This window comes from Dendropsophus ebraccatus, chromosome 2 (genome assembly GCF_027789765.1).
Source record: "Dendropsophus ebraccatus isolate aDenEbr1 chromosome 2, aDenEbr1.pat, whole genome shotgun sequence".
NCBI lineage: Eukaryota > Metazoa > Chordata > Amphibia > Anura > Hylidae > Dendropsophus > Dendropsophus ebraccatus.
Window position 1 is genome coordinate 160,841,208 of NC_091455.1, and position 13,223 is coordinate 160,854,430.

At 45.8% G+C, this 13,223-nt stretch overlaps 1 protein-coding gene across 1 annotated transcript in view; it reads right to left on the minus strand.

Moving 5' to 3' along the window:
- CMTM7 (CKLF like MARVEL transmembrane domain containing 7) overlaps positions 1-13,223 on the minus strand; it is a 39,553-nt gene that overhangs the window by 24,416 nt on the left and 1,914 nt on the right. The gene's annotated exons all lie outside the window — the stretch shown is intronic.

Below are 13,223 nucleotides of genomic sequence, written 5' to 3' on the forward strand. Positions count from 1 at the left end.
TTCTTCCACCAGCTCAGAGGAGCCCTTGTTCCCGCACTGTGGCTAATCTTTTCCTGGGTTGGTGGGAGGAGGGGGTTATGTTCAATGACAATTCCCAATTTACTGGACAGATCAGACTTTGGTTATGCTTCATTGACAATATTTTCACCATATGAGATGGCCCAGAGTCCAGTTTCGTTGACTTTTTAAGGGGTCTGAATCAAAATGATATAGGTTTAAAATGTCCCCATGAGATTCATAGAACCTATCTAGCTTTCCTTGACTCACTTATCATGTGGAATGAGGAGGGGAGGCTGGATACTACTGTATATTGGTACAATATATAATATATGTTATCCGTCTGTTTGTTTTCATGTATATTCTGGAGCAAGGATAGTGGGCAAATGAAAACTTTATATCTTTGCATCAAGGTGAAATTTATTTACAGTGGTCAGATATGTACACCATCTGCTATATCATAGTACGCACCCTTTGGTGCAGTGCTGTACCAACAGCAGAAACAATAGTCCAGTCCAAGATAGGGAGTCAGTCTATAGTATGGCAGAATCAGCAGAGCGGCACGCTCCCCAAAGCCTTTTGCCGATTACCTTTCATGTATTTATCTCACATGTGTACATGCAATTGCGGGGTTACCGTGGTTCAGACTCTCTTTACCGTAATCCTACTACCCTTCATGGACTGTTCACACTCGCTGTATATTGCTCGACGCGTTTCTTGCACTTATTTCTTGCAATCATCAGGAGCGGTGGATCGAGTTGTGTGGATTCTGTATTAGCAGGCTACTGATAACGGCCCTGCAGTGAAGCGCGCGGTACAGGTTTAAATGCCGGCATCTCCATCCCGCCCCCTCCCTGACGTCACATACTTCCGGGTTTCCCGGTCACGTGTGAGTGACGTATGGTGAGTAGAGGGGGTGTGTGCCGTGCATCTTGGTGTCGTATAATGAGAACGTAGGGAACTCAGCCCCGTTCTCGGCATTAAAGTATGACAGGATGAAAGTTACTAGTGGATCAAGTGGAAATGATACAAGGGTGTCACCAGGGCTGGAGGCAACATTAGCAACGTATCCCGCCATGGGTCGTGACTATCAACCCTGTGTCAGCACATAGCAAGGGGGGACCGTAGTACTACTAGACATAGAGAAACACCGTCCGTCTCAGTAGAATCGTACGTCATATATGGGATAAATCGCATAATCTAAATTTGTCAACAGGTAGGGACACTGTGTGACTCACTGACATCATATAGCCGCGTATGGTACAATTGCATGATACAGCCACATATTATATTGCTTAGTCCTTAATGGTTGCCCATAATGTATACTGGTCCATACTCCGACTAAGACCATGTGTACGCTGGGGCACAGCTAGATAAATGTCAACATTACTGTCACTTTATAGTCCAACGCTGTGCTCCATAACATCAGCACGTCTCTGTAGCTATATGCTCATCCTAGTATCCTTTAAATGAAGCAGCTGTATTGGATATAGTCATTGAGTCCTTGTGGTTTTAATGCTCTAAATTTATAGGTCCATTCTGCTTCTTTTTGTAGGATTAGTCTCTCCCAGTCGCCACCTCTGATGTTGGTCTTCACCATTTCCAGGACCTGAAACGAGATTTGGCGGGGATCACAGTTGTGCACTTCCTTACAGTGTAACCCTACCGGGGTATTCCTACCATGAGTGATATCCCCAACATGCTCCCTCATCCTCTCTCTCAGGGGTCTGATGGTTTTACCAACATAGTTACGTGGACACGTACAGGTGAGTACATATATCACACCTTTAGTGGAGCAATTGGTGAAGTCTCTGATCAGGTAGGAGATACCTGTGACCGTGCTGTACACTTCCCTGCTCTGATTAACATATTTGCACATCGAGCAGTGTCCACATTTGAACATCCCTGGCGTTTGTCGTTCTAGCCATGTACCTGTTTTATGTACTGGAGGTAAGTAGCTCGCGGTCAGTCTGTCTTTCAGGCTACGGCCCTTTCTGTAGGTGATTTGAGGTCTATCTGGGATCATGGTTGCTACATCTGGATCTTTCAAAAGGATGTGCCAGTAGCGTGCGATGATGTCCCTAACTGATTGTGATTGACCGTCAAAGGTCCCTATGATTCTACTGATTGTTTCTTCCTCTCGTCTAGGTTTGGGAGTCAGGAGTCTTTGCCTATCTGTAGTGATAGCTCTGTTGTAGGCCCTTCTAAGTGTTTTATTGGGGTAGCCCCTATTGAGTAGTCTCTGCCGTAACTCGTTGGCCTGTTCCTTGAAGTCCTCAATTGTGGAGCAGTTACGCCTAACCCTTAGGTACTGACCTGTGGGTATGCCTTTCTTCAGTGGGTCGGGGTGGCAGCTGTCCCACATGAGTAATGTATTCGTGGCTGTGCTTTTCCTGTGCACTTTTGTGGTCAATAGGCCATCAGTGCCCTTCTTGATGCTGAGGTCAAGGAATGTGAGTTCATGTTTATCAACTGTGTAGGTGAAGTGTAACCCCAGATCATTAGAGTTAAAGTGTCACTGTCGTGAATTTTTTTTTGCAGAAATCAATAGTCCAGGCGATTTTAAGAAACTTTGTAATTGGGTTTATTATCCGAAAAATGCATTTTTATCATAAAAAAGCAGTTTGAAGCTCTCCCCCCTATCTTCATTGTTCTCCTATGGAGAGAGCTAAAGAAAAGACCAAAACAGGACAACAAAGAGTTAATCTACAAATCCCTCACGGGATATCTCCTGTGACAGTCACCAGTGACCTGTCTGAGCTCGGATTACAGCTGTCACCCAGCTCCGTGCCTGTAATTTTCTGTTATCTGCTTTCTGCTGCCGGCTAACTCCCTCCTTCCTCCTCCCCCCTCCCCTCTCCCTAGAGCAGACAGGGTATGTCTCCTGCAACAAGTCACAATTTTCAGATTTTTCAGAGTGGATGAAAAAGAGGAAGGAGGGGGGGGACCTGGGAAAAGGCTTTTTACATGCAGATAATGGCAGATTTGGCTAATAAACCCAATTACAAAGTTTCTTAAAATCGCCTGGACTATTGATTTCTGCAAAAAAAAAAAATACGACAGTGACTCTTTAAGTACTGTCACAAATTCCCTGAAGTGGTCCATCGTCGACGTCCAGATGATCAGGACGTCGTCGATGTACCTCAGCCATAGCGGTACATGTGCAGTGTATTGGCTTTGGGGAGCGTGCCGCTCTGCTGATTCTGCCGTACTATAGACTGACTCCCTATCTTGGACTGGACTATTGTTTCTGCTGTTGGAACAGCACTGCACCAAAGGGTGCGTACTATGATATAGCAGATGGTGTACATATCTGACCACTGTAAATAAATTTCACCTTGATGCAAAGATATAAAGTTTTCATTTGCCCACTATCCTTACTACTGTATATTGGAAAGCCACAGAGACCAACTCTCTTCTCTCATCATCCGAGACCACTTAGGGCAGGAATCTCTAAAGGCCAGTACCTGCACATAAAAAGAAACTGCTAAACAGGCTAATGATCTTAGGGTCAGTCAGTAGCGGTCTTTGGCACCAAGCACCCCAAGCAATCGCTTGGGGCCCCCAACATCCAGGGGGGCCCCCACGCCCCACTCTTCTCTTGTGCTCAAGACCGCTAGACAGGGCCGCTGCCCTGCTCGCTGCTGTGATCTGAACTGTAACTATGAGCACTCGTAATGAGCGCTCAAAGTTTCATGCAGCAGCAGCACTGACAGGGCGGGAGCCATTGGCTCCCTTCCTGTCAGTCACTCTTGTGGCCGCAGGAAGTGTTTTCCCTGCGGTCACAAGTGGCCGCTCTGTCCTTGTGGTGTCGGTGCTCCAGTGACATCACTGGAGCATCGGCACCAGGACAAGGGGAGCGCGGCCACAAGAGTGAAGAGAAGAGAAGAAGCCGGGACCCAGGTGAGTATAAGTGTTTGTTTTATTGTGTTGTATACTATATGGGAGGTGGAGCACACAGGGGCCTGTGTAACTGGGGGAGCGCACAGCAGGGGTCTATATAAATGGGGGGAGCACACAGTGGGGCTATATAATGGGGAAGACACAGGGGGGCTATATATAACTGGGGGAGCACACAGGGGGGCTATAGACTACTGGGGCTTCACAGAGGGGTCTATATACTACTTGGATCAGCACACAGGGGGTCTATATACTACTTAGGGCAGCAGAATGGGGTCTTTATACAACTGGGGGAGCACACAGGAGGTCTATATCCAAGTGGGTGAGCACACAGGGGGGCTATATACTACTGGGGGAGCACACAGGGGGTCTATATACTACTGGGGGAGCACACAGGGGGTCTATATACTACTGGGGAAGTACACAGGGGTCTATATACTACTGGTGGGGCACACAGGGGGTCTATATACTACTGGGGGAACACACAGGGGTCTATATACTACTGGTGGGGCACACAGGGGGTCTATATACTGCTGAGGCAGCACACAGGGGGTCTATATATAACTGGGGGGGGCACACAGGGGTCTATATACTACTGGGGCAGCACACAGGGGGTCTGTATACTACTGGAGGAGCACACACAGGTCTATATACTACTGGCGGGGCACACAGGGGGTCTATATACTACTGGGGGAACACACAGAGGGTCTATATACTACTGGTGGGGCACACAGGGGGTCTATATACTACTGGGGGCAGCACACAGGGGGTCTATATATAACAGGGAGCACACAGGGGGTCTATATAAATGGGGGAACACACAGTTGAGCTATATAACAGGGAAGACACAGGGGAGCTATATATAACTGGGGGAGCACACAGGGGGGCTATAGACTACTGGGGCTTCACAGAGGGGTCTATATACTACTTGGGTCAGCACACAGGGGGTCTATATACTACTTGGGGCAGCAGAATGGGGTCTATATCCAAGTGGGGGAGCACACAGGAGGTCTATATCCAAGTGGGGGAGCACACAGGGGGGGCTATATACTACTGGGGGAGCACACAGGGGGTCTATATACTACTGGGGGAGCACACAGGGGGTCTATATACTACTGGTGGGGCACACAGGGGGTCTATATACTACTGGGGGAACACACAGGGGGTCTATATACTGCTGAGGCAGCACACAGGGGGTCTGTATATAACTGGGGGGCACACAGGGGTCTATATTCTACTGGGGCAGCACACAGGGGGTCTGTATACTACTGAGGAGCACACAGAGGTCTATATACTACTGGTGGGGCACACGGGGTCTATATACAACTGGGGGAACACACAGAGGGTCAATATACTACTGGTGGGGCACACAGGGGGTCTATATACTACTCGGGGCAGCACACAGGGGGTCTATATATAACAGGGAGAACACAGGGGGTCTATATATAACTGGGGGAGCACACAGGGGTCTATATATAACTGGGGGCAGCACACAAGGTGTCTATATACTGCTGGAGGAGCACACAGTGGTTTATATACTACTGGTGGAGCACACAGGGATCTATATAATACTGGTGGAGCACACAGGGGGTCTATATACTACTGGGGGAACCACACAGGGGGTTTATATACTACTGGAGGAGCACACAGGGGAGCTATATACAAGTGGGGGAGCACACAGGGGGTCTATATACTAGTGGAGGAGCACACAGAGGGTATATGCAACTGGGGGCAGCACACGGTATATACGACTGGGGGCAGCACACAGGGGGTTTATATACAACTGGGACAGCACACAGAGGGTCTATATACTTTTGGGGGAGCACACGGGGGGACTATATATATCTAGGGGAACACACAGGCGTCTATACACTACTGGGGGAAGCACAGAAGGGGTATATACTACTGGGGGAAGCACACAAGGGGTATATACTACTGAGGGGAAGCACACAAGGGGTATATACTACTGGCAGCTGCACACAAGGGGTATATACTACTGGGGGCAGCACACAGCGGTCTATTGTTGTGGAGTGCGTGTCGAGGGGGGGGGGGGGACAAGACATAACTTCGCTTGGTGCCCCAGAAATGCCAAGACCGCCCCTGGGGTCAGTATATAGAGAATACCCAGACAGGGTCTTGAGGGAAGCTTTTTAGTAATTGAAACAGGAAGAAAGGACCGATGTACTGATACCGAAAGAGAAGAAAAGGTAGGAGGGTTAACTCAAGTGTCTGGGAATTATGACATAGGTGCCACAGGGGTTTGAGAAATACTGCAGAAACATTGGAGTATTCGCCTCTTAGACACAGATTTAAGGGAACGGGTTGGTCCAAGACCCCAAATCTCTGATAGGAGAGGACAAAGCTATTTTATTCCAAAGAAGAAAATGGGAACTTGGTTAGAGGGACCAATAGTAGGCAGATTTAGGTCTGGTGGCTGTATTACATATACAACCTCAGAAAAAGTTTGTAACCACCAACACAAGTAGGATCTACACTACAAGGGATTACATCAGCTGCCGCACAAGAGGAGTTATGTATATGACCACATGTATTTGTGGCTTGGAATTCAGTAGAATAGGCAACCATATCAGGAACATCAGAGCAGGCGCAGAAAAACGTCTCTTCAGACATGTTAACAATATCCATGGAGGCAACATATCGTTTCTTAAGTTCAGTGGAATTAGGGTAGTCAGGACCACGATCAAAGGAGGAGACTGGGATAGATCCATTCTTTGGAAAGAAAAAGAATGGATCTATTGGCTAGGGACAGCAACTTGCGCCAAATGGCCTAAATGAGAACTTGAACCTCATGGTTTTTTTTTAAATGTTACTGATCCCACATTGTAAAGAAATACAAAATACCTAAAGCCAGAATTGTTTGTTTTTCCTAATTTGTTTATTTGAACGCAAATTATACTAATTATATGAACAGTTAAAAAAAATAATTAAAGTTGCAGAATAGCTTTTTTCCCCACCCAATATCAAGGATCCCTTACAGCTCCATCCATTGACAAAAAAAGTGTTAAGGGTCATTGTTTTGGCTACAAATATAACTAGAATTCCACATGTACAGTATTCGAGGCTACCTTCTCTTTGGATTTAAGATTTAGCTGATTTTGGAGGTTCCATATATTTTATGGAATAGGCTTCAAATAGGGAGGTGGACATCTGACTGTAGCTGCTACATGTTTTTTTTTATATCCACAACTCTCCTGCCTGATCGATAACACTTCCATTATACAAAAGCTTAGAGTTTTTAACTAATGGAAGGACATGAGGAGATAACTATAAGGAATCATAATTAATTCATGTTCTGTTTTTTAAGTACTCACAAGCAGAGGGTTTAGGTACAACCCATAGTTGTTTACACCAGACTCACTGTGGACTGTGTGGACATCTGAGGCATGTTTCATATTGCATATGTTTTTTCATTCATTCAAAAGAGCATTTATGAGGTCAGACTCCAGGTGAGAAGCCAGGCCTACAATCTCTGTTCAGTCAGTCAAGTTCTACCACAATAAACCCACCAAACAATACCTTTATGGACCTTGCTTTCTGCATTGGGGCACAGACATGTTGGAACAGATAAGGATCTTCTCCAAACTGTTCGCACATAGTTGGAATCATACAGTTGCTAAAAATGTCTTGGTATGCTAAAGTATTAATGTGGTGTACCCCCGGAGGTGTTATATCGGAGGGACTTGCTAGGTGTTGTAGTGTGACGCCACTCCGGTGGTGGATGGCTGAGGGCCTTATTATGTTGTCATGTGACGCCAGTTTCAGGTGGGCACACAGGTGTGATGGCACGCCTGCTTTGAGAGAGTAAGGTCGGTTGTACCCTTTTCCCCTGAGGTTAGTGTCCTGCCGGGTTGCTACCGGGTCCCTTGGGATAGTGTCACAGATGATGTAGTTCAAATCTCGGCACTCACCATTTTCATGCTTCCAGAAATCTTTTATTATAGAAAATTCATCTGATTTTTTTACAGCGGTAAAAAAAAAATCAGATGAATTTTCTATAATAAAAGATTTCTGAAAGCATGAAAATGGTGAGTGCCGAGATTTGAACTTTCATGATGCTATAGGAATTTTTTCCTACTACGAGCACCACCCTCGACACAGACGTGCCGCCCAAAAAGAATTTCTTGGACAGATGATGTAGTCACAGGTGGCCAGAGCGGTTTAATGACCCTCCCAGATAGTAGGACCCGCCTCCCACAGAAAGGGGAAGTGTCCCAAGGTTGCGGTGTATATGCTGTGTAGGTGGTGATGAATGATCACAGACTCTTGAGATAAGGTTGAGTAGGTTTACTACTTGTAAATATGCAACAGGTAATACAGGCAGTTTCTGATATACACTTGACAAAGTTCCAACACAGACTTCAACATAGGACAAGAGATAAGTGCTGAGTAGGAAACAGTTGTGTTTATAAAGTTGTGCTGAGCTAAAGTAGCAGAGAGGAGGATGCTGTGAGAGTCTCAACCCATGTAGTAATGTGCTCTGCCTGGATGTTGGATGATACTGTAGAATACTTGTAGAAGAAGAACACCTGTGCCCGTGGATTGACCCTTGTTTAAGTCTTCACACCACCTTATGCCCACTAGCATTGGCCAAACCGAACTAATGGGTGACACAGGTCCCAGACCTTGTTACCTGGGCTGAGCAGAATGCTGAAGGTTCCCTGCTGACACCCGCGCTGCGAGATGGAGTTCATAGGCTTACTGAAACTTTGCTCCACCCGAATCAGTTACTTGCTCTGTGGCTCTTTAGTGGATACTGTTCTGCACTGTGACTTCTCCTTGTCCACGGCGTGGGTTGATGTTATCTTTTGGCTAGTCCTCTCCTAAGAGGTTTAATACTGCATAGTGCTTTGTGAGTACTCGTGAGAAGGTTGGTAACAGTGTGCTGTCTTGCGCCCTACCCATGTGGGGCACTGGCTAAGACTGAACCACAGGGACCTGGCAGAGGGCCAGGGCCTGGACGAGACTGCTGTGGAGAGCTATCTAGCTTGCGTCCTTCCTGCACACCATCCCGAACAAAAATCTTTTGCTCCTTCCCCACCCAAGGGACTAACTTCCTCTACAGTGTGTAAGGTGCGCTGTGATTCGGTGAAAAGAGTGCAATAGAAGAAAAGAGAGAAGAGATGATAGGAAAGAAGAAATCAGAAATCCTACTGGTTCACAGATGCTGGTACACATAAATACAATTACCCTTTGCAATCCTTTAGCTGTGCAGTTTCCACATATGAATGCATAATACAGCGACATGTAGTGGTCTACTCTTAATACTACTTTTCATAATAAGAACACAAAAAGTACAGACTTTTGCGAAGGGTGTAAACAATAGTAACACCCCTAGTGGGATACCACATTAAGATTTCCCTTCACTGGAACTACAGGGCCTGGGCCCTGAAAAATAACCCTATTGCTGCATGACCCATGCCAGACACTCATTGGCAGAAAATAGAATATCTCAGTCATTTTACTAAAAGACAGACCTTGCACAAAAGTTAATGTGCAGGCTGTAGGGGTTGCAGCAAGGGACACCCTTTAGATTGAGTATGTAAAATTTAAAAATTAGGTCCAAGTAATTTTCTACTCTGCTCTAGACAAATTTTTGAGTGTTTTTTTTTTTCTGTGGAGATAACTCATTGCAGCGCCAGAACCATATCCTCTGCCTTTTGCCTTCTCTGTTTTAGATAAACGACGTGGGCTGCACCCCTAGGAGCATCCTGCCATACAGATCATCCAGCCAGCAGCCTTCTCCAAGCACTTTGAGTCACCCTGAATCCTGGGGTTATATGCACAAAGCCCAAGAAGCATTCGGGCGAGAGCCCACTCACACCATTTGCTTTTATTGTTTCTTTCTAGCAGGATTACCCGAGGCACTGTCCTCCTTTTATTCTCTCTTTCCTTCTACATCTCATGTGGATAAAAGTAGGACGCCGATCCAGTAGGTGGCACTTGTCTACAGTTGAAAGTTAAATTGCCTCAAAGTGCTGGAAATTGGAGATCAGGGAATTTACAGTAATAACGAAGAGAAGCAGAGCGGTGGTCAGTTAAATGGAAGCAGGCTGATGCTTCGCTTTTGTTTAGTGTTGACAGTCTGGGCCAGGCACAGGAGGATCAACAAGGTACATAAGAGTCAAGGTCAGGAAACCAGGCACAGGTTAGGTACAGGATAGTGGATCGGAACACACACTGCTACTATGATAAAATCACAATATTGCTTAGGAACAGGTAAATACGTGGAGCTGGCTTAAAAAGGTAATAACAGGCCAGGATAGGTAGAGGACACATTAGATATGTGCACCCTGGCTCTTTAAGGAATTACTGTCATTTGCAGTAATTTTTGACACATCAAAAGTTACTGATTGCACAGGTCTCACTGCTAAGCGGAGAGCTGATCGAAGATAAATCAGAGAGGCGGGACAAAGGAGCACAGTTCCTATGTGAACAAACCTCAAACAGTCAGCAATATGTTCTCTAATACGAATACTGCCCCTCCCCTTGGCTACGTGTCTCTAACCAGTGATTTTGTCCAATACTTATTAATGGTTTTCTTGAGTAGAGATGAGCAAATTTACATTACAAACAAAGCAAATTGCTGCCTTTGCTCGGTGGACAGCTTACAGGCCAACTGCCTTTGATCTCCATGCTGCTCCTCCCTGGGTGCCTGGAAAAGCTGGATCCAGTACTGGGAAACTGGGAGAAGTTTCTCAGGACTGGATCTAGCTTTTCCAGGCACCTGGGGTGGAGCAGTACGGAGAGCAAAGGCAGCCAGTGTATTAGCAGACTGTCGAGCAAACAAAGCTTCACTTAGTTTGTAATGTAATGACTTGAGTTGGTCCTGGTACCTTACAGTTGCCAGGCACAGGTATCCCACAGGAAGGCAATTTTAAAATCTTAAATTGTCTGTCCAGGCGCCCAGTAAGTAGATGCTCCGCCCTCATGTCTACTTACGGGGTGCCAGGACAGATGATTAAAGATTACGACTTTCAAATTGCTGTCCCGCTGGAGACTACAGGGCATGGCGTCAGAGAGCTGTGCCTGGTAGCTGTAAGGTACTAGAACCAACTTATTCTCCAGTAGGGAGGTGATTAGGTCCCTTTAATGGCATTGCCACATCGTTTCAGAAACGAAGGCGGGACTTTCTGAAGAGGAGAGACCTGCTACCATTGCCTCTGGTGGTATTCAGCTACCATTACCATCTTGCTATGCACTACAACTTTACAGCTAGTCTTTCTTGGTATTAAAACTTCAATGTAAAGGTGGGAAATGTCACACTAGTTCTACTTTTGAAATTATAGTAGTGGATGGCATAATGAGTGGCAGCAAAGCCTCTCTATCGTTTACTCCTACATTGATTTGGTAATAAAACCAGTGTTGCAGACACTTCTCTAAAGTGGCTCAAGGAGCAGTTTTCGTCAATAAGTGTAATTGGCATCTCCACATGCTAAAAGTAATAGAATGTTTATGGCTTTAACAGTGAGAAATAAAAAAAAATACCTCAAATTACTATTGATCACCTAGCACTAGAGATAAGCGAATATACAGTACAAGTTAGCTCGGCAATCTGCTTATCAGTCGGCTGCCTCTGAAGTCTTTGCAGCTCAACCCCGGGTGCCTGGAAAAGCTGGATCCAGTTCTAGGAGAAGTTTCCCAGGACTGCATCTCACTTTTCCAGGCACCCGGGATAGACCGGCATGGACTTCCAAAGCAGTCGGCTGATAAGCAGATTGCCAAGCTAAAAAAGTGCTTCGCTTCTACTGGAGAAGTGTCCAAGATTACAAGTACAGCTGAGGGGAGCATTCAACACTTTTTCTGTAACTCCAATAAAGGAAATAAGATTTATGGAAACACCACAGAACCACCAGCTCAGCTGCTAAAAAAGGTCATTATCACTGTGTGTAATGTATAGAGCATTAGTATCAGCTAGAGCAGTGCTTCTCAAACTATTTCTACTGGAGCCTCACCCAACAGACCAAGAGGGTGTCGGGGCCTCACTATCTGTGGTGCATTCAAAAGCTGAAAATAATGCTAGGACTTCCTTTCACCCATCTCCCAAGCTCTATATAATAATAAAGCAAGTACAAAATATATTAATAATGTTGCTAAAATGGAGATTTTTGCATGCAGCAGAAGGACTGTGCATATCATAGTTACTTTTATGAAAACTGGCTCCCCAGCTGGGCCTCACCAACAACTAGGGGCGCCTCACTGGTGAGGCCGCCTCACAGTTTGAAAAGCACTGAGCTAGAGCACAGTTTATTTTTCATTTAGGCGTAGCAGGATGTTGTGCCTCTGAAGGTGTAACATATAATATCCAAGTTAAGGGGACCATAGATTGGGGCCCACAGATGTGGATTTTGTGCCCTGAAAGGAAGGTAATGCTTAGAACCATACACGTACAGCACATGCTTTCCATGGGCTCAGAAGCAAAGCCCACATAACTGGCAACAGAAAGCTGGTTGTCATACCCATAGGGTTAAAAGGAGGAGCGGTTCCTTCTGTAACCCATCCGCATCTGAATGATGTGACAATTGCCATGACAGCTAGAGGCCAAATCACATTTTCCTGTTCTGCCATGTACACAGGGCCGGTTTTAGACTAGATGTGGCCCTGGGCAAAGTTGAAGGTGGGGCCCCAAATGCTGAAATATTTTAGCAACAATTTAAGGTCCCCATACATGTTACTCTTTTGTTGGTGGTACCTGTTGCTCCTGGTGGGTTTGGCCATCAGCGTAAGGTGTATGGGGCTATCTGGACAGTCCTCTGACAGATGATATCAGTGGACATAGGGGGTCAAGCTTGATGGAAAATCAACGCCCAACCTCTTTGTTCTCAGAGAGATAAGCCGCCATCAGATCTGTATGGCTATGGCTTTCCCCTCTCATAGAGAACACAGGAACACTCAGATGTGCCAAATTTCTGTGTATGGGGAGGACGGGACCGGATGGGACAGATAATTGTCAGCTGAAGGATTGTTCAGCCAGCAGTTATTGGAAGTGTACGGCCACTTTTAAGGCCGTATTACACGGCCTGATATTCTGCAGATGTGAGCGCCAATCTGGTAGAATGGAGCTCGCTTAGAGAGCCTACTACATGGCTCTTTTATGATACAGCAAAAGCTATGGAGGAGATTTATCAAACTGGTGTAAAGAAGAATTGGCTCAGTTGCCCCTAGCAACCAATCAGATTCCACCATCTTAGAATGTGAGTAATGAATGGTGGAATCTGATTGGTTGCTAGGAGCAACGGAGCCAGTTTCACTTTACACCATGTTTGATAAATCTCCCCCTATGTGTATATTTACAGTATATCATTAGT